Raw genomic sequence first — 21,965 nt, forward strand, 5'->3', positions numbered from 1 at the left:
GTGGCTATAATGTACAAATTTGGAAAAGTTTTAAACTGTTAAACAGATTGTATTGAGCAAGTCCAGTTTCAAGATCTGCTAGGCGGATCTTTCTCCTGTTATGTGATGACAGTGTAATCAAAATTGTATTGTGTTGAAATAGAAGGCAGGCACTGAATTTATCCAAACAATTCTTAAAACTGCCAAGTAAATAGTTTTGCATAGATGAGATATTTAGTTAAAAGACATTTGCTCTCCTCCTTCTTCCCATACAATTCCTGGATCCTTTCATATGATGTTTATTATGAACCTTCCATAGATAACGAAATGAACAGTCAATATTTGCCTGAAGCATGTAGAAAAATAAATGACAGAGTTGAAACCCAAAGGATGAAAGGCTAAAGGAAAATGTCTTCTAGCACATGCAAAATTGTCTTCCATTTTCATATGCAGAATCAACTCATTTCATCTGTCTGCCAGAAGAAAAACAGCTTCCTTGGCTGTCTGCTAGGCCATGGCGAATGGAAGAAAAGAGACGGGGGGAAAATATAATCAATTGCACAAGCACTTGAGAATAATTATAATAAATGAAAGATTTCAGGTTAAATAAGGGCTTCACCTTATTGATTAGAAAATCAAAGCTGCAGTGCAATGGTGTTTATTCAGCTGTGCATTACCATTAACACTATCAGCATAGTCATGATTTAGAGAAAAGAGAGTGTATGAAATTACCAATACAATACAATACAATAGCAGAGTTGGAAGAGACCTTGGAGGTCTTCTAGTCCAACCCCCTGCCTAGGCAGGAAAACCTATACCGTTTCAGACAAATGGCTATCCAACATCTTCTTAAAGACTTCTAGTGTTGTGGCTTTCACAACTTCTGGAGGCAAGCTGTTCCACTGATTAATTGTTCTCACTGTCAGGAAATTTCTCCTCAGTTCTAAGTTGCTTCTCTCCTTGATTAGTTTCCACCCATTGCTTCTTGTTCTACCCTCAGGTGCCTTGGAAAATAGTTTGACTCCCTCTTCTTTGTGGCAACCCCTGAGATTTTGGAACACTGCTATCATGTCTCCCCTAGTTCTTCTTTCTATTAAACTAGACATACTCAATTCCTGCAATCGTTCTTCATATGTTTTAGTCTCCAGTCCCCTAATCATCTTTGTTGCTCTTCTCTGCACTCTTTCTAGAGTCTCCACATCTTTTTTACATCGTGGCGACCAAAACTGAATGTAGTATTCCAAGTGTGGCCTTACCAAAGCATCGTAAAGTGGTATTAACACTTCACGTGATCTTGATTCTATCCCTCTGTTGATGCAGCCTAGGACTGTGTTCGCTTTTTTGGTAGCTGCTGCACACTGCTGGCTCACCAATAATTTAGAGTATTTCTTTTTCACCACCCTCAGTAAACAAAAAAAATAAAGTGAAATTGCAAACCCTCTTGGAAAGTCTTCTATAACCCAGACATAAAAGCCATTCGGATGTTTTTAAAGGATTTTTCATAAGTTAAGACATTTTTAATTTTTAAATAATTAAATAGTACTTAAAAAAACTAGATTTTTAAAAAAACTTCAAACCAAACAGATTCTGCTGCAAACTTCTTATTTTTTATAATCTAAGAAAATGAGTCCAGCTTACTCTATATAATGAAAGAAACGTGTTTCAAGGAAAAAGCAAAAGCAATAATGAAGAAGTTAACTTAACCATTAATGAGAACCTTTTTGCCTCTCCTATTTTGGGTTGCTACTTTGGCTTAAAGTGGATATAAGTTTTAAATGCATTTTTTTTAAAAAAGAAAATCAGTTCTGAAGCTGGTTTTGGTGAACATTTGTTTCTAAGTTTGACTTGAATGGACTTTTTGACAATCTTTTCCTCATTCTTCCGAGACAATGGTAGAGGGCTTGAACATTTCTCCATTTATTGTCCCTATTGAGAGGAATGGTTTAAAGACTTGTATTTATCCTTTACCACTCCAAGTAAAACCCAAGCAGGAGTAGACACAGACGTTTTTTGGACTATCTTTGGAGATGTTGTAGGGTAAATATTGTAATTGCCCATGTTGTGCACAAATAGTGATGGCATTGGTCATTATGAAGGATGACACAATTGTGCTGCATTGTATTATTTAGGTTCTTTCAGTCTCCAAAAATGCCACACTAACCATCCTCTTTTCCATCTGCCATGCTTCACCCTCTTCACAGCCATCACTTATATGAATAATAGACAATTTCTTGACCCATTGGATCATTATTACAAAGGAAGTTAATATAGTACAATATGACTAGAATATAATATTAGATTTTAGGCTGCTCATTTTTTTTTACCTCAATGCTAGATGGTCCTGTGATCATCTAAGAAGATTATGCATTATGCAAAAAAGTAATTTTAGTGACAAATGAACTAAATCATAATTTATCTAAACAGATAAATAGAATGACCAAAGACGGAGGGCCGGGAAGCAGTAGGAGTAGACAGGATTTTTGACTCTCTGATAGCTTTCCCATTGACTTTGCTTGTGGGATACTGGCAGGAAGCATCAGAATCAAAATGTGATCTTGGCAATATTGCAATGGCAATGACTTGGTGAAGAAAAGTGGTCTGAATATTGTGGAAACGAGTGACAAATTAGTGGATTAGTGGATTTTTGATTCAAAAATTGTTGTGACATAATGCCATTGGGTAAACATGAAATTACAACAGAAAACCTGACAAACATAATAACTGTTTTAGTAGTATATTAATTGCAGCTTTCATTATTTACATACATAAAAAACCCAAAGTGCTCCAATAGCTTTATTATTTTGCCATTTTTAACTGCACTGATCTTAGTGGTTATTATCAATATCTAGCACATATATTTTCTATGTGCACATCATGGAACAATTAAAATAAAAATAAATTCTAGAAAACAAGTGATTTTATTGTACTTACTAAATGCAAATAGACAAGGAGATTATACTGATGGATAAGAATAAATAAGACACTGATTCTGTGTACTGTGTTGTGGTTTGTTTAATCATGGTTTATTGAGTAAATGACACAATTGGTTGTGGTCACACCATATATTAAGCCAAGAAAAAAAAATCTTATTATGTGAACAAAACAAATAGCCAATTATATGGCTGTCCATCTCTCTGGGTTGCAAAAGAAAGCAAAAGTAGAATGTTCCATGAAAGAGACAACAAACAAAATCCCCAAAATGTGATATAATCAAAAGGCATCAGGGCTCAAACTGCCCCATCAGGACTGTTTTGCTCTGAGGATTAAAGTAGGATACAGCCTCCAAGAAGGATGCCTAACTTCTCAAGCAGGAATGTGAACAGCATCTGACCAGAGGCACTTCATCTGAAAATAAACACGAGTATAATTGCTGTGTTATAAAACAGGGGACTTTGCAATTATAGCCAAAGTCATAAATTACATGCCGTAAGATGCAAAATAATGAGAGAAACAAATTCATCAGCTTTGTTATTATGTTCACAGTTGCTTTGATGGTGCAAGTTTTATTTAGAGTAAGATGTTTTACTGTGTGAATAGCATGCTCCTAATCTTAAGAAACAAGCAAGAGAATGTAAAAGTTGGAAACGGGGGGCGGGGGGGGAGAGGAAAATGGAAGTTGATGACTTGCATAAGAAGTAGAAGACTAGAAAGAGGCTTTTATTATCAGAAAATGATAATCACATATAAATTACTCTACTGGATGAAACTCGCTTGATACCTAAAAGTACCCTATTTTTCGGTCTAAAAGATGCACTTCCCCTCCCAAAAAAGTGGGTGGAAATGTCTGTGCATCTTATAGAGCGAATGTTGCTGAAGCCCTACCCACATACTAGCCCCCACCCTTCAGCCTCTGCTTCCCAGCAATTTGCCTCCTTGCAGCAAACAGCAAACAGCCTGGTCAGCTTCAGCACAACCTGATTTAACACGAGCAGCTCATAGGCAGTTGGATTGGCCTCCTGGAATACTGCTGATCAGCTAGTCCAGGCTGTGGGGATCACTACCACCCATTGTCGCCATCATTGCCCATCGCCTCGCCACCTCCACATGCCCCATTTTTGGCCTCTGTCCACCTCATTTTGGTCTCTGTGTGTCCTGTTTTTGGCTTGTTCCAGGTGGCAGGGATCGCCACCACTGCCTATCACTTCCGAATGCCAAAAACATGATGCCCGGAGACTGAAAATGGGGCACATGGAGGCCAAAAATGTACACCTGGAGGCCGAAAAGAGGTGTGTGCAGAGGCCAAAAATGGGGTACACAGAGGCAGCAATAGATGGATAATATTCCAGGAGGCCAATCCAACCACTAATTATCTACTCATGCTAAATCAGGCTGAAGCTGACCTGGTTGTTTGCTGTTTGCTGCAAGGAGGCAAATTACTGGGAGGCAGAGGCAGATTTTTTTTCTTGTTTTCCTCCCACAAAAGCTAGGTGTATCTTATGGTTCAGAGCATCTTATTGTGAAAAAAATATGGTAGGTACAGCAGCATTAGCAGGATGAGAGCATCATTATTAAACAATTGGAAATTTTCTGTGAATGCTCTAACACCGGAAGTTTTTAAGAAGAGATTAGACAATCATTTGTTTGAAATGGTATAGGGCTTCCTGCCTGAGTAGGGGGCTGGGCTACAAGACCTCCAGGCTTCCTTCTAACTCTGTTATTCTGTTCCATTCTGTTCTGTTCTCAGTTGTGTTCCTAATCCTAATACATATGGCTAAGTTAATGAAGTACTATATGTAGTTAATGGTTTGAATACAGTAAAGATAAGAAGACAGCTGTTATGGGATTACTGGAATATACTTTTTGGAACATTATTGTGAGTAGTTTCCAATTTAGTTACTCCCCGCATACTCCCAGCAATCCCAGATAAGAGCAAGAATGTGGGTCACTCAGTTCAGCAAAAACTACAGCTTGATATTTGTTTATCAATCTCACAAGTTCAAATACTCTCTTATTACAGTCATTGACCAATTTGTTTGAAACAAATCTGTAATTATAAAATACCCAGGAAATTGAGAACAAAAGGAAAGGGCAAAATAGAAGAGCACAAAAAGATTTTCAGGGCACTTTTGAACATGCTAAAAAGAAAACATGATAACATTATGAGGAAATAAATGGCTAAAAATATCATAATATTAAAATATTATTACTTTGGGTAATAAGAGATAAATTAAGAATCCTCAGGATGTTAGTGTATTAAGAAAAACTTTTAAAACCAAGGAATTAGAAGTGGGGAAAGCATCAAAATGGGGGGGGGGGACAAGCAAACACGGGAAAGACATGCAAATAAGAAGCAGAAGATAAAAAGCAGAGGAGTTAATAACAATCAACATTCTCTCTCATTCTTTCTCACTGACACACAGAGACATTTCCAGAGTCATTGAATAATTAACATTGATAATTATCAGTGGATAATTAACAGGAAGAGTGTGAAAGGAAGTGGACTTTTAGAATTCATCTTTAACCCTGTCTTTTTTCTTTTCTTGTCTGTTCAAGTCAGTGTTGATTCCTAGTAATTGCCTGGATAAGTCCCTGAAGTTTTCTTGGCAAGGTTTCAGAAGTACCATAATTTGTCATTGCCTTCTTCCTAGACCTGAGACGGTATGATTGGTACAAAATCACCAGGTTAATTTGCATGACCAAGGCAGAACTACAATTCATGGTTTCTTGATTTCTGAACTTGTCCCTGCACTACCACAATCATTGGCTCTTTTTTATGTACCTATTTCAGACAAATGACTGTACAGTCTCTTTTTGAAAGTCTCCAGTGATGGGCACAAACAACTTCTGAAGGCAAGCTGTTCCATTGGTTGATTGTTCTCACTGTTAGAAAATTTATACAATACAATACAATACAATACAATACAATAGTAGAGTTGGAAGGGACCTTGGAGGCCTTCTAGTCCAACCCCCTGCCTAGGCAGAAAACCCTATACCGTTTCAGGCAAATAGCTATCCAATATCTTCTTAAAGACTTCCAGTGTTGGGGCATTCACAACTTCTGGAGGCAAGCTGTTCCACTGATTAATTGTTCTAACTGTCAGGAAGTTTCTCCTCAGTTCTAAGTTGCTTCTCTCCTTGATTAGTTTCCACCCATTGCTTCTTGTTCTACACTAAGGTACCTTGGAGAATAGTTTGATTCCCTCTTCTTTGTGGCAACCCCTGAGATATTGGAACACTGCTATCATGTCTCCCCTAGTCCTTCTTTCTATTAAACTAGACATACCCAGTTCCTGCAACCGTTCCTCATATGTTTTAGTCTCCAGTCCCCTAATCATCTTTATCCTTAGTTCTAGGCTATAAAACTTCTTTCCTTGATTAGTTTTCACCCATAGCTTTTATCTTACCTTCTGGAGCTTTGGAAAATAGTTTGCCCGCTAATCTTTGTGGCAGTCCTTCAAATATTAGAATATGGATATCATGTCTCCTCTAGTCCTTCTGTTCATTAGGCTAGACATACCCAAACAATCTTCATATGTTTTAGCTTCCAGACTTATAATCATCTTTGTTGCTCTTGTCTGTACTCTTTCCAGAATCTCAACACCTTTTTTTTTTAATATTGTGGTGACCAGCACTATAGTATTCCAAGATTGGCTGCGCTAAGACTTTGTAAAGTGCTGCTATTACTTAATATGATCTTGATTCTATCCCTCTATTCATGCAGCCTAGGATAGCATTGACTTTTTTGGCAGTGACTGCACACTGGATCATATTTAAGTAATTGTCCACTTGGACTCCAAAATCCTTCTCATAGTTACTCGCATTAAGCTAAGTAACTGTTCCAATTGCCCTCAGTTTGTAGGATCTCAAGTCTGAACTTTTACAGCATTTGCAATCCCATCTGAGTTTGGGGGATCTCACCTGAGAGGCTGGGGCTCAGACAACTCAATTTACACTTCTGTGTATAATGCATTTCTCTGATCTCTGTAGCCACTCTACTTGCTCAGCAGAAGAAATGGTGCTTTGAGTAGCTTTTCCCAACTCATTTATGTCTAGCTATATTTTCTTTATTTTTAGAAGACTTTATCCACAAGATTTGGGGGCCTTTTCATGTTTCTTCGTTAACTTTGTTTTTTTTGTTTTTTGTTTGCAGAGATAGTATTAAAGGGAAGCACCTAGCTTGACACTGGTAAAGTGCTTAGGTAAAGAGGAGTAAATGAGTTGCCTGACCTGGGTGATGCATTTAAGACTAAAAGTGAACTTACAGAAAAACAAAATCAAGTTGCTGTTGCAGAAATATCATTCAAAGATATATAAGGATAAATATTTTTCACTCCTCTCTTGTTCCACTCATAATGTGCCTCTTACTTTTTTTCTGTGTTGTAAAAAAAAGTAGTAGTGGTTTATTAATTTGTTCCCAGTGATTTGGTGAATCACTTGTAATAAAGGAAGCATTGCTAGATACGGCTGAATAAACATTCGCTAGGGCAAATCCAGTTTATCTTACTTGTGCCAATAATTCTACTAAAAAGCAATTGGAAGGACTGGAGGAAAGGAGACTAAGAAGAATTGGACTGAGTTTCACTTAGCAGAAAGAAGCTATTAATAATTCCCATTAGATTGTATAAGAAGCTGAGTTGTCGAGAAAAGTGATTGTATAAAATTGTTCTTTTTTTTGTGCCCTACAAGTAAAAGTTCCTAAAGTGAATTTATAGTTGAAGAAAAGAAGTACAAAAAGCTAATAAATAAGTACATTTTTTGCTCCTCCTAAGTCATCAGTATTTAGATGTACATCTTTATGATAAAACAGCCTAGTGATTTTGTTACGCTACATATCTTAACTCCACAAATACATACATACTTTGCCAGTAGTTTAAAAACCAATTTAAAGTACAGAAGAAATCTTCAATACATGAAATAACAGAACAATATACAATTCCTCAGTTTTAGAACTGGATGTTTAACTTGTGAATTAAATTTGAGGATTATGCCCTTTTAAAAATTTTTTCAAAAAGTACAATGGTTTTGTTGCTGTTTAAAACATTAATCTAAATTTAGTATTTCATATCTGTATATTCAGTATTTCATGTTCATCCTTCATTAGTTGTCATGACAGTATGGAATCACAATTTATATTATAATGAACTAAACTTGACTTAACAACGAAACATATTATTTCAAATCAGACCTTCCAATAAAATATTGAAATTTATGTCCAAACACAATGTAGATAAAATAAAAAATAATAATTAAATAATAACTCACACACACACTCAGTGATAACACACACTCAACGTATGTGTTGGTTTGATTAATATAATTAATTAATTAGCATAAATGATATATAATTCCATAGGCTTACCTTTACTGAATTCATATTAGAGACAAAAATGAGAAGAATGATTCATCAAAATCATCAAATTTGCTAGTTTGTTTGTTTTGTGTCTTCTAGTTAACCTTGACCTATGATGCCTGGATTTCTCCCTGCAGATTTCTTGGCAATTTTTTTCATAAGTGGTTTGCTGTTTTCTCCCTGAGTGACAGTAACTCAGGCTATCATACTGGTGGCTTGGGGGCTTGGTGTGTCCCATGCAGGCCACACCCACTCCAGCTCTGTGAAGGGGAAAGAAAACATATGATGAAAACACGTGATAGCAACGTGACGTGGCAAGTTTGACACGTACCTGATTCAAAGTCATATAATTGACTTTGTTTCTAAGGTGGGACAAGGACATATGATCTCACGATGTTTAGCTTTGTGCCTTAACAACTGTATCAAATTTCAAAGCATTAGATAATGCAAATATTCTGGCCAATATATATAAGTATTTTACAAACTATTTTGCTATAAAATATATTTGCTCAAATGTAACCTTAATAAATGTAAACTTTACTATAATTGATGGGTAATGGATATCTTTTCCCCCTGAAATATCATCTGTAATATCATTCAAAATCTATTTCAGTTTGAATTACTGTGAAATATTATCTTGTCTTTAATTCTTATTTCTTGATATATTTGAACATTTTTTAATTGCCTGCTGAAGGACTATTTGGAAATTTGATCTGCTTGTGGGCTTAATTTTCCATTTCCCCTCTTCTAAATTTAGGTTAACTGATTTAGAAGTAAATATGGTAATTATATATGAATACCTATATAAGACTACTTGAGAAATCTGAATACTGACTATTCATGTCAAAACTCATAATACTGGGGAAAAAACTGTTCTGCATTCTTTAAATACATTTAGAAACATTACAGAACCAGGGGTTAAAAAAAGAAAATGACACAAAATACAAGTAAAGAGCTTTGCCCACTGCTCCGTTCAACATACCATTAAGTCATTATGAATATCCAGCACAAATAGTAATCAATATACCGCCAAGCTTCTGTAAAAACAAAATATAGCCACTTTATGCAGGTTCTGAATCACAGTTCTGCTTGTGCGGATGATAAAATGGTTTGCTTTCTTCTTCTTCTTTTTTTCTTTTATGCTATTATCCCATATTTTACTCTCTACAGAGACTCATTATTCTCCTTACCTTCTAACACAAAGGACCAGTAATTGATTGAATTTCTCTAGGTCCATGAACTGGTAGATGAGGCAACCCCCCCCAAAGTGTAGCAGCTTGATTTTGTGTTTGGTTTTGACAAAAGCTAACCAAACTGCAAACCAATATTCTGTAGGAGTTGATTTGGGACCCAAGGAGTAGCAGCTGGAAACTTTGTTTTGCTGACCTTGGGGTTGTTGTTGTTGGTTTGTTTTTTTGTTTTTTGTTTTTTGTTTTTTGCAGAGAAGTTGAGATCGGGGGGGAATAGAAACCTTTCATTGAATGAATGTGAAAGCACAGCAGTCTTCTGAAACTTTTGGCTTGCATGGCATGGACTCACTGGTTTTTGTAAAGCAAAATGGCTGAACACTGAAGCAATAGGATCCTATGGGAAGAGAAGGACATACTGTGAGAAAAGAAGCACACCCACAATGTAGCATTCATTGGGATTACAATGCATGTAAACCTTCTATCTTGCAATGTTCTTTATGGTAGGATTCCATATCCGAGGGCCTTCCATGATTCATTGCAGTCTATTGTTTACAATGGGTGATCTGTGTATTCTAAAAGAGCAGTAAAATAATAAAATTAAATACACAACTGCATCCAGCTCCACAGGAATATAAAATCATAATATTCTTTCTTTACCAGAACTACTGAGCAAGTTTTATCCCCTCCCCCAATGTATTTTCTTATGTGTGTATATACATATTTGTGTCACTTTTGATTCCTGGGAACTGCCTGGACTAGTCCCTGTAGTTCTCTTGGCAAGGTTTTTGAGAAGTGGTTTGTCATTGCCTCCTTCCTAGGGCTGAGAGAGAATCACATCAAGGTTGACCAGTTGGCTTTGTGCCTAAGGAAAGACTAAAATTCCCAGTCTTCCAATTTCTACCCTGGTGTCTTAACCACTACACCAAATTGGCTCTGTATTGTTACCTTTTTTTAAACCAAATGCTTAAATTTTCATCTGTGTTAGATACATGATCTCTCCCACCAATTGGGTTCATCTACACCAGTGGGACTCAACCTTCCTAATGCCGCGACCCTTTAATACAGTTCCTCATGTTGTGGTGACCCTCAACCATAAAATTAATTTATGTTTTCTGTATTTTTTTTTGAAAATATGTGCTTTCCAATGGTCTTAGGCGACCCCTGTGAAAGGGTCGTTCGACTCCCAAAGGGGTCCCGACTCACAGGTTGAGAACCACTGATCTACACAGTGCCTTCCTCCAATAATCAAAGCAGCAGGAAATATATATTGTTTTGAAAACTGCTGCCCTCACAGTATTTATTTTACTCTGTCTTAAAATCAGGCTGGTAGAGCTGGAGAAGACCACAATTATAGTTGGTGGCATTGGAAACTGTGCAGTTACTATTAAATAAAATTAATGAGTTGTATTTCACTGCAGGTCACCTGAATCATTAATTATTGTGGCATTTCCCCAAAAAGGACAATGTTCTGATCTTTTTTTAATACTCATGATCTCATTCCTCCTCTATGAGAGTTAAAAGTAATTTTTTGATTACTAGTTCCAAGCAGTGTGTTTCTGTGCTTCCAACTACCTTCCATTAAAGTTCTACTTGGAAGGGAAAAAAAGTTTGTGGAATTGTACTTATGGCTGTATTTGTTCTTTTAAAATATTTATATTCTGTCTATCATGCTAAGCAATGTACAAAATTAAAAATACTGGGTTAATACCATGACATACAAGAACTAATAAAACATGCAACATAGCATATGCCTACAATAACCATGTGGCAGCCTTATGAAGTTTCAAATGCCAAAAATAACATCAGCATTTCTAGAGTAGTAATTTGACTCTAAATTTGACTTTGTTTGTTTGTTTGTATGAACGTATCCAGTCTTTATTATTATTTTTAAAAACTCAAGGTGGTAAAGATATCTAATATTCTTTCTTACTCCCATTTTCCCCATAAGAAAACATTGTGAGGTGAGTTGTGCTGAAAGGGAGTGATTAGCCTAAAATCACCCAGTCAACTTTCATGCTTAAGGTGGACTACAACTCACAATCTCTTGGTGATTGGTCCAAAGCAGTAGTGGGTTGCAGGTGGTATGCCCTGGTACTAAGTTGACCAACTTTTTTACAATGAAAAGGAGGACAAAACACGTTCTATTGTCCAAAATGCTAAGTTGACCAACTTTTTTACAATGAAAAGGAGGACAAATAAATTGGAAAAAATATATCGTAAATAAAAGAAATATTTTATTCATTGCAACCATAATACACTAAAATATGATATATGCATAATAAAAACATTTGCAACATTTTATATTGTAATTATGCTTACATGCCTGTTAATTATTATTTAAATGAGTACTTTTCCATTGAATTAATATTTTTTTGTCAATGTATTATCTTCTAACAATATATTGGAAATATCTGAACAAGAAATATCCTTCATATTGAATTTTACAGCAAGTGCTGCAGCTAGAGTATCAACATTCAATCTCGATTTCTCACTTGTCGAAAAATCATTGCCAATTGAAAAACACTCTTTCAACTGCTGCATTAGTTCCAGGGCAGCACAAGGTAAATTGAACAAGTATAAATAAATGTTCACATGGAATATGTTCATTTTTGAAATGGCTGAAAATATCCACCCATCTTTTATCAATTTCAACATCTTGATTTTCCCATTGTATTAATTTTTCAGAATTTAAATATACATTCAGTCTTCTAATTTCTTCAAAGAGACAATTGTCGTCTATTTTAATGTCTAGCATTTCTTTAGATAAAAATTCAACACAAGATTCAATATCTGTTCAATATACTTGCGATGAAGTAAAAAAAACACCATTAAAAACTGTTTAATAAAATGTGTCACATAACGCGCAACAGATTAGCCTTCAAATATCAAAAAGGAGGACATGTAGGAGGACACTTTTCGAGGGAGGACGGAACTTACAAAAGAAGGACTGTCCTCCCTAAAGGAGGACGGTTGGTCACCTTACTGGTACAGGCATACCAGAGCCTGCCCAGAGCACCAGGTACTGTTCCGGTATGGTGCTCCAGTGGGCCCACCCACCCGTCTGAGCTCCTTACCTGTTCTGTAAAGCTTTTGGTGTGTACAGCACCTGCGCAATAGTCCGCTGAGCAGCTGGAGCATTGCGGAGGCTTGTGGAAGCGTCGCTGGCAGCTACAACACATGTGCGAGCTGCAAGCATGTGCGCACATGCCATGCACATCCATGTGGGCGACGCCGAGCCCGTTCCAATGGTACCCGTTGGAACGGGATCTGGAACCCACCACTGGTCCAAAGTCACCAGTCTACAACTCAATCTTCTGGTTTCTAGCCTGATGCCTTTAACCTATAGCCATAAAAAAGGCTGCTGTTCTGTGATTAGTATTCCTATAATATGAAACTTAAGCAAGAATAGCTAACAAACTTGCCAAACTATTTTAGTGGCTAAAAAAACCCCAACTTTAGCATGAACACAAATGAAGGGGTGGACACTTTGGAGCATCTACAAGATTGTATATACAAATATATTCTGAAAAGTAAACTTTTTTAAAAGCAGGAGAAGCAAATTCATACAAATATAACAAGTGAAGTTACGCTGCATATTTTATTTCTTTCATAATTAATTCATTAGATCACATTGGTATAGTCCCAGCTAGGACAGAAGGTAAATGAGCAACAAATTTCAATCTTGCTGAACTTCGTACCTCCGTTTATGATACTGTTTACCAGTAAGAACATACGACTGGTTAGTTGTACCTGAAACCAGATGCTTATCAAAATAAGATCAGAATCAGTAATATGCCATTCAGTGTTGATTAGAAGAGAGAGTCTGGCATTCTTATTTTCTATAGTTCTGAATATATCCAATGAAATGTATCCAAGCATTGAAGTTATTTTATAATAATTTTAAGTTTCTCCTTCATCTCCATTTGTTTGTTTGTTTGTTTGTTTTGGAAAAGAAGACTAGAAGGTAAATATAGCCCAATGCTTTGAGCAAGAGAATGCTGACTTATGCATCTTATTAATAAGCTGCTATGATATATCCTCTATTGGGTATAAGTTAGAGATGGCAGACAGCAACAATATCAGTGTGCTTTCCATCAGTGAGTTATAGTTCTCGTGGAAACTATTTTGTAGGAAATTATAGGTAAAATGAGTGGCATACATGTCTAATAAATAAATAAACTCCCAGTTCCCCATTTTGTGAAAGTGACCATAACAATTTTTGCAACATTATTGACATGCTTCATGGCCCCAAAAAACTTCAATCCATGACACAATGTTTTACTGTGTGAGGCTATCAGACAGTTGCCTAATACCCATATCACATCAGCAACACTTGATAATCTTTATTGTCTTTACACTAATATCAAAAGCAAATATTCACACTGATTAAGGGCTAAAGGTAATATCAAAGTTCAAAGGATTATCCTTTTTCCTTTAGGCAAATGAAGATAAATAGAAAGGTCTGATACCTGTTTTAGTAGACCCTTTGTGGAACTTGTAGAATAACAGAGTTGGAAGGGACCTTGGAAGTCTTCTAGTCCAATCCCCTGCTTAAGCAGGAAATCCTACACCACTTCAGACAAATGATTATCCAATATCTTCTTTAAAACTTTCAGTATTGGAGCATTCAGAGCTTCTGGAAGCAAGCTGTTCCACTGATTAATTGTTCTAACTGTCAGGAAATTTCTCCTTAGTTCTAAGTTGCTTCTCTCCTTGATCAGTTTCCGTTCATTGTGTCTTGTCCTGCCATCAGGTGATTTGGAGAATAGCTTGAGCCTTTCATCTTTATAGGTGTCTCTCAGTGGTGGGGGTCAGATTTTTTTTAGAACCTATTTTGTAGGTGTGGCCTGTTTTGTGGGACTGGCTTGGCAGTCATGTGACCGGGTGGGAGTAGCCAACTTGATGTCATTCACCAGGAGATGCCATGGATTAGGTAAAATGTGGTGAAGCTCACTTAACAACGCTCTTGCTTAGCAACCAAAATTTTGGGCTAAATTGCCATACGTCAAGGACTATCTCTGCCTTCCTCTGCATGGCAGCCTTGTCCTAGTAAACTCTCTGTTAGAGGCACCAAAATAATCCATACATGTAAGGTTTTCTGCTGCAGCAGAGGGTTGGACTAGATGATCTCCCAGTAGCCTTCTAGCCCTAAATTGCTGTGCTGTTTTTATTTATTTCTGCTAACAAAGAAACCTTCCTGAGGCTCATTCCACATTTCTGCCAGATAAAGATAATGAGATATTGACCCTAGAGAAAGTTTGGCTCCATTCACAAGCAGGGAAACATCCAACCCTTTTAGAAACGCAAAGTCCATATTGCACGAACCCCAAAACTTCAAAAACATAAAACCATATAATATATAACCAATTTCTGGTTCCCTGTACCTTTTCAATTTAAAGTTAAGCATTAAGACTTGTGAACTTCAAGTCCCAGAATTCCACATCCAGGGATACTCAGTTCCGATTTAAAGTGACAGCATTTGTTTTTCTCCTTTGTGAAATAGGTTTCCTTCTTTCTTTTTCTTTTTCTTCTCCTTTCCTCTCTTACCTCCCTCTGTCCATCCCCCCTCCCTCAAACACACACACACACACATACACACAAAAGTTGGATTGGATATCTCTCCCAATAACTTGAAAGCAGCTTCTCTGCCATCCCCCCCCATTCCCCTGCTGCCTTCCCTAAACACCTCCCCCATTGCAAATGCAGCATGCTGTCCAGGTGGGAAATGCCCGAAATGCAATAAAGCCAACTCATTCACCTCCTGCTGGCAGGCTGGGGTAAGAGGAGAGGCAATGAAGCCGAAAGGGAGCCAATCCGAGCCTTCCTAAAGAATGGGGCTGCGGGAAAGTGTGTGTGTGCTACAGCCTGGCTCTTTGCCTGGCTTCCTGTCTCCTCCTGTGGTCTCCTGTGTGCTTGCTCATGCTATCCCTCCCCAAGTGTAGTTTGATTGCAGGCGGAGCCACATTGCCTTTTCAAACCTATAATCAGTGAAGCTGGGCTGGATTTTTACATAGGTTTATCCAGCTGTGTGTGTGTGTGTGTGTGTGTGTGTGTGTGTGAGAGAGAGAGAGAGAGAGAGAGAGAGAGAGAGAGAGAGAGAGAGAGAGAGAAATGGATGGGGGCCTGAGGAGACAGTCATTCCCCTTCCCCTGACAGCTAGATAAAGCTATGCAAAAATCCAGCCCAAATTCACTGATTACAGGTTTGAAAAGGCAACGTGGCTCCGCCTGCAATCAAACTACACTTGGGGAGGGAGAGCACAAGCAATCCAGGGTCCTTCCCTCCAGCCTTTGCCCAAAGTCCTGCACTGCACCAGGAGGATGACATTTAAATTCCTCTCCCCCTTGGACCCACACGTACCTTTTCCAGCTGCTTCAGAGAGAGCTTCAACGCTGCTCTTGCCTCGGGTCCTCTGAAGAAGCTACCCACCCTCGCTTCCTTCTCTTTGAGAAGCACCTTGCAAATGGGGGCAGGACAGGGGAGCGTACTGGTACGGGGGCATGGCCAAGCTGCTGTGGAACAGGTACGCAAAAGTACAGCAAATTTCTAGCACCGGTACACCTGTAGTGGTGCCTACCGGCCAGAACCCACCTCTGGTGTCTCTCAAATATTGGAACACTGCTATCATGTCTCCCCTAGTCGTCCTTTTCATTAAACTAGACATACCCAGTTCCTACAACTGTTTTAGCCTGCAGTCCCCTAATCATCTTTCTTGCTCTTCTCTGCACTCTTTCTAGAGTCTCAATATCCAATTGAGTCTCAATATCCACCCTTGGAATACTGCAACCAAAACTGAATGCAGTATTCCAAGGGTGGCCCTACAAAGGCACAACTCACTATGTTTAGTTCCACAGTCTACTTGAGAATTGTTAAGCCAGCCAGTCATAAAATGAAAATATGTGGACAAAAGCAAAACAAAGATAATTCATTTTTAGGGGGAAAGATGATTATTATGTTTTTATTATAATAAACTAACATATAATTAAATATAATGTAATGTAATAATATAATGTAATATAATACAATATGATATGATATGATGATAATATAATGTAATGTAATGTAATGTAATATAATATAATATAATATAATATAGTAATGTAATGTAATGTAATGTAATGTAATGTAGTATAGTATAGTATAATATAATATAATATAATATAATATAGTATAATATAATATAATAAATATAAATAATATAAATAATACAATATAATACAATATAATACAATATAATACAATATAATACAATATAATACAATATAATACAATATAATACAATATAATACAATATAATACAATATAATACAATATAATACAATATAATACAATATAATACAATATAATATAATATAATATAATATAATATATTACAATAATTTGATTTCAAATCAAATGCACCTTGAAGTATTTGCCTGATCTTCCATCAATCAATAGGAAGATGATGAGATTTGATGGTGACTTAGGAAATAGTAGGAGATATGAAAAACGGTATGAAAAAGTCATAGAAATTGTATAGAAATTAGCATATTGAAAGAGTAATACGTATAGAATAAATATAAGTATGAATTAACATATTAGTAGATGAAAATGTATTATATAACATACACACACACACACACACGTATACATGTATGAACAAAAAGATATAAAGGAGGCATACCGATGTGGAAATGTTGCAAAGATTATATTTGTGTTAGGAAATGGGGGAAAAAGTGTTTAATAAAAATATTTTTAAAAAAGAAAAAAGATATGAAAAAAGGCCATGACAAATAGACATGTTATGCCAAAGAGAGATGCCAAAGAGTACACTCTGATCACTTAGATGTCACCCAAACTTATCAAAAGAGTTTATCCTATAGATGGTGCCATTCAGTGATAATGTACACAGCTGACAAGGTAAATCTTTTTTCCATCAAATTTTTGTAAGTGTGAATTATTTTATGTTCACTTTGGAGATGAACACCAAATGATATATGTACTTCTATGGATGGATAAATGCCATATAGTTGTTTTCCTTCAATCCTACCTTCTAAAGAAAATAAGTTCTTATGCTTGCTTGGACTACTCAAAGTACACAATTGAAGAGATAGTATGAAGTCTCTTACCCAGTTCTTCTCATGAATTGATAACTAAAATATATTAGTGAACCACTGTTGATTGCATTATACTCTACTTATTAGAATTGAAAAAAACAGATTCAATATCGTACACCATCGCCTTGTGGTGAGATGGGTGGCAAACAAATTTAAGAAATAAAATAAATAAATATCCCCATCCATTTCTTTTCATGTTTTTAAGACAGCCAATATTGCTCAGCCTAACTTTCATTTATAAGTTTGTGATGGTGATAAAATGAAGTAGGGATACAGGTTCTCCTACATTGGCTTACATTTCTTGGGGGAAAAAATCATAAAAATACATGCACTGGGGAAAAGCAAAATCATATTTGGATCACTTAATTCTAGGGAAACATAATTTGACATTTGTTCCAATTTCATTTTCTTCTAGAGTACGGCTACATTTGCATGCATCGAAAACTCTACCGCTGTTCCTTTCTTGAGAATGGGCCCAGGAGATCAGGACATATTTTAATGTACACATTACACTGAAATTTTGTAATGAAAAATTCATAAGGCTTATCATTGCCACCATATTAACTTAGAAATATTTAATATTCAACTGGGAACTTTCAAGAGAGGTACAAAAGGGCTGCACCAAATTGTTCTTCTTAGAAAAATAGATAGAAAACATAATGGTGTTTCCCTACACAAAATAAGTTATAAAGGTTTGCAATCCATCCAAGAATTAATTAACTCAATCTTCAGTCATTGCTTTATGCCTGAAACTATTGACAGTCCTGTCAACTGTTTAAATAGCATATGAATATGTGGACAATAAATTGACCCATGCACATCTGATAGTAGGATGGGATGGGATGGGATAGGGTATTAAGGATATTAAATTAATATAAAGAATGTTTGATGTCTCTTCTCTGTCCTGCCTGCAACAGATTGTTCAGAATAACAATTCCAGTCTCTAGATCTGTTTTGAAAATTTGCAGGTTGCTGCACTATTCAGGTTATGAATTTGGAAATAGTCAGTAACTTACTGTGACTCACTGTGAAAGGAGATATTTTCTGCTGCTATGAAAAAAAGGCTGTAATGCACTTCCTTCTAAAGTCCTCTTTCTAAATCCTGTTGCTTATCTGCAACATATGCTTTTTAGGGAAGAACGTTGACGAAGACTAATAAAGACTATCTAAGAAGAGACAAATTATCTGATTTCATAACAATAATGTTTCAGTCCTGGCATGAGACACAAGTGAAACTAGCTGTACTAGGAATAATCTTTGTTGTAACCTAGTTGCAAGGAATGTGACTTTTTAGACTTCTCAGTAATCTTCAATGTCATCACAAACATTGTACTTCCGTGTTTCCATTTCTTCCTTAGTGAGTGGCTCTTTTAAGGGACTCTACAAGAAGAAAGGCTGGTTTCCATTTTTCCACTTCTCCATATAGGAGAAGTATCATCATTGATATAGGAGATAGTATCATCAATATGTTGATTTAATTATACAGTGGTGATGCAGACAATGTTTTATCCCAGTCTGTAGGCTGTTAGGGTCTTGATAGCAGCGAACAGTGCAACTCCTAACTTCAGTGTTGTCTCTTGAAAGATGCCACTGAAAGAATGGGTTTGTGATTTCAGGATCCTCCTGGGCTTGGTGCTTCTGTGGTTGGACAGGTGAAGGTCAACATCAGTAGGACCTTTTCCCAGCTCTGACTGATGTACTAGTTTTGATTTTACAGGAGGACCTAGTTTCAATTTAAACAGAAGGACCTAGCATGGCTGGCCAAGGAATTCTGATTATTTATTAATTTTGTGTGTTTGTTTGTTTACCACGCATCTCACCACAAGAACTGTTGTCCACACCTCTTAAAGTTGTCAAGGCTGAAGAACAAGAGGGATAAGACCTCACTCTAGCAGTAGCAACTCCTGAGTATTCTTGCATTCCAATAATCTATCTAAGCAAGTTGTTTCTAGACTTCATGGCTAACATTCAGACTATGTCTCACCGAAAACAAATGAGACTTTTTATTAGTCATTATATTTAACTGTCTCTTTTATTTCAATGTCACATCTCAGGAGTAATTTCACACTAAATGCTACTCCCTAATGAATAAGAATAACAATTTAAAAAAAAAGAAAATAAGAAATAAAAGGAAACAGCATGTAATAATGAAACTCTGAACTAATTTAAATAGATGGTAAGTTAAACTGAAGTTGCTATTTGCACTTAGAGTTCATTTCTACTGAGAAAAATGAACCTTTTGTTAACATAAATTAATATTACATCTTAACCACCGAATAAAGAATAGTGTCTTGAAATATGGTACAGGTGGCCAGCTTATGGGGAAATGTGTGCATCTGTACACCTTCCTTGTTTGTGCAGCTGTTTTCTGAGTTTCCTCATACATCAAGTTTACTCATAGAAAGGAAGAGCAACACATGCTTCAAAATTGAGTTGGAAGAAGCACTTTAGACCAATTTGCTATTCATCAGTAGTTTATCTTTTCCCAGACTTCTGTTTAAGAGGAGAGACAGCTGTTTTATGAAATGGATTCATTAAAATTAAAGTGATTCTTAAAGCAGTTACCCCATTCTCAAGCTCTCATGGATGCCTGAAAAATGTTAGGAGTTTTTATAAACTGTCAAGAAATAGTGGTGTGAAGGCTGAAGTAATTCTTTTATCTTCATTTTTGGAACCTTTACAGTCCTACTGAAGACAATGTTGTCTACTGTTGAGCCAGGAAGGGAAATCCAATGCTGAATTTCTCTTTGGGGAAAAAAAAGTTTTCCTGAATGAAGGAGAAAGTATTGATTTAAAAAATATATATGCCAAAAAGGAATATTGAGCAACGATTGATTTTCTTGGCATAAGTTCCATGAGCTTTTGCACAGCATTAGAACCATTATCATATCTCTTTCTCAATATAAATTACAAACATTTCAAGCTGTGAACTTCAGTAAATAATAGTTGAGAAACATCCTTCCTACATATCTCTTGTAAAAAAAAACCACATAATGTAACACAATGACAAATCAAAAAGAGTTTGATTCTTGCTGCACAACCATCCAATTTATGTATTGTGTAAAAATCAGCATCAATTCAAAAAAGAACCTTTGAAACCCAAGCTCCATAATTCAGGTAAGATGGTTAGATGATTTTAAGAGTCATTAAAGGGTATTGAATCAAATATTTGTTAATTAGATGAGGATGTTTTGCTGACCTGGAGCTTTATAGAGATTTCTGCTTTTTTACTTCCTTCAATATGTAGTCTTAATAAGTAAATCTTTGTCCATGTTTAACTGGAGGATTTTCTCAGAATAAAAAGCGAACTTATTACAACTGACCTATAATTGACCCGGCTGCAACATGTGTTTAACACTCTTAGATTTTGTTGAATATATTTTGTTTAAAGTGGCCTTATTACTAGCCTTGCAAAAGTATTTCTTTTGCATTTGGAAAAATCTAACCCAACTGATCATCTATTTATAAGGGAAAAGGGTATAAATATGGAGTGTGGGGGATTATCTATGTAAATTCAAAGGCAGAAGGTTGTATATTGCCACAAAAAGCAAAAATGGAAAGATGGGGATTTACAAAGAGGGTCCATAACTGTATTTTTAATTGTGCTGATGGTGATCATATAATTTTACCCCCCCAGTCTGGATCAGTTACTCATTTTTGTATTGCTTTTGCTCTTGCGCTAGAAAGGATTGATCTTGTAAGATGCTCTAAACTTTACAATTTCCACTTCCTGATTAACAGGTTTCACTTATAAAAAATAACATTTGTAGCTCAAGTTGAAATGTGGGGTCCTTGATGCTCTCTGACCTTGGTTGTTTTCTTGCAGACATTTCATCACTCAGAGTAGTGTGGGTAAGGAGTGGGTTTGCATCTTATCTTATATTCTAGTGGCTTGCATTGTCAGTGTTGGTGGGAATGGTTTTGGTTGTTCTTTGGCATGCTTTCTGTAAGTTTGTTTGGAAGTTCCTTGACTACTTCTTCATTATTAGTCTGATATTAACATTGGTGTTAAACTCCACTCATTGTGGTGTTTTTGTTGTTGTGGAGGATGTCTAGGTCTTTTTGTTCCTTTTTTGGCTTGTTGATTGTCTCTTTTCAATAGTATGTAGATGTTGTTTACAGTATGTCTTTATGCTATTCATGGCCAACTAGCAGGAATGGTCGGGCTTCCAGAATTCTCTATCATTTTTTGATTTGGCTTGGCCTAGGATGGTCACAGTTTTCCAATTGAATCCATGATTAAGTCTGTTGTGAAATTAGGGAGTTTTCATCATGTCTTCTGACTGCTACTTAGTGTTTGTGATTGCACTCTGCTAGTCTTCATCTGTTTGTCCAATGTCAGGGCTGTTGCAATGATGCCTGTTTTTAATTCTGGGGTTGCTGGGTCTTTTGGTTTACTTAGGATGTTTT

At 36.4% G+C, this 21,965-nt stretch overlaps 1 protein-coding gene across 3 annotated transcripts in view; it reads left to right on the forward strand.

Annotated features, from left to right (window-relative positions):
- SI (sucrase-isomaltase) overlaps window positions 1-21,965 on the forward strand; it is a 186,155-nt gene that overhangs the window by 36,739 nt on the left and 127,451 nt on the right. The window contains exon 1 of one of the 3 annotated variants that reach the window (XM_081954757.1): window positions 20,555-20,672. The exons of 1 other annotated variant lie outside the window; for it this stretch is intronic. The gene's annotated coding sequence lies outside the window, so the exon portion shown is untranslated. Of the gene's footprint in view, window positions 1-20,554; window positions 20,673-21,386; window positions 21,408-21,965 lie in introns of those variants that run through there. One more of the 3 variants, XM_081954758.1, reaches the window with a different exon arrangement.

Source organism: Natrix helvetica, assembly GCF_964273705.1.
Source record: "Natrix helvetica genome assembly, chromosome: 5".
NCBI classification, from domain to species: domain Eukaryota; kingdom Metazoa; phylum Chordata; class Lepidosauria; order Squamata; family Natricidae; genus Natrix; species Natrix helvetica.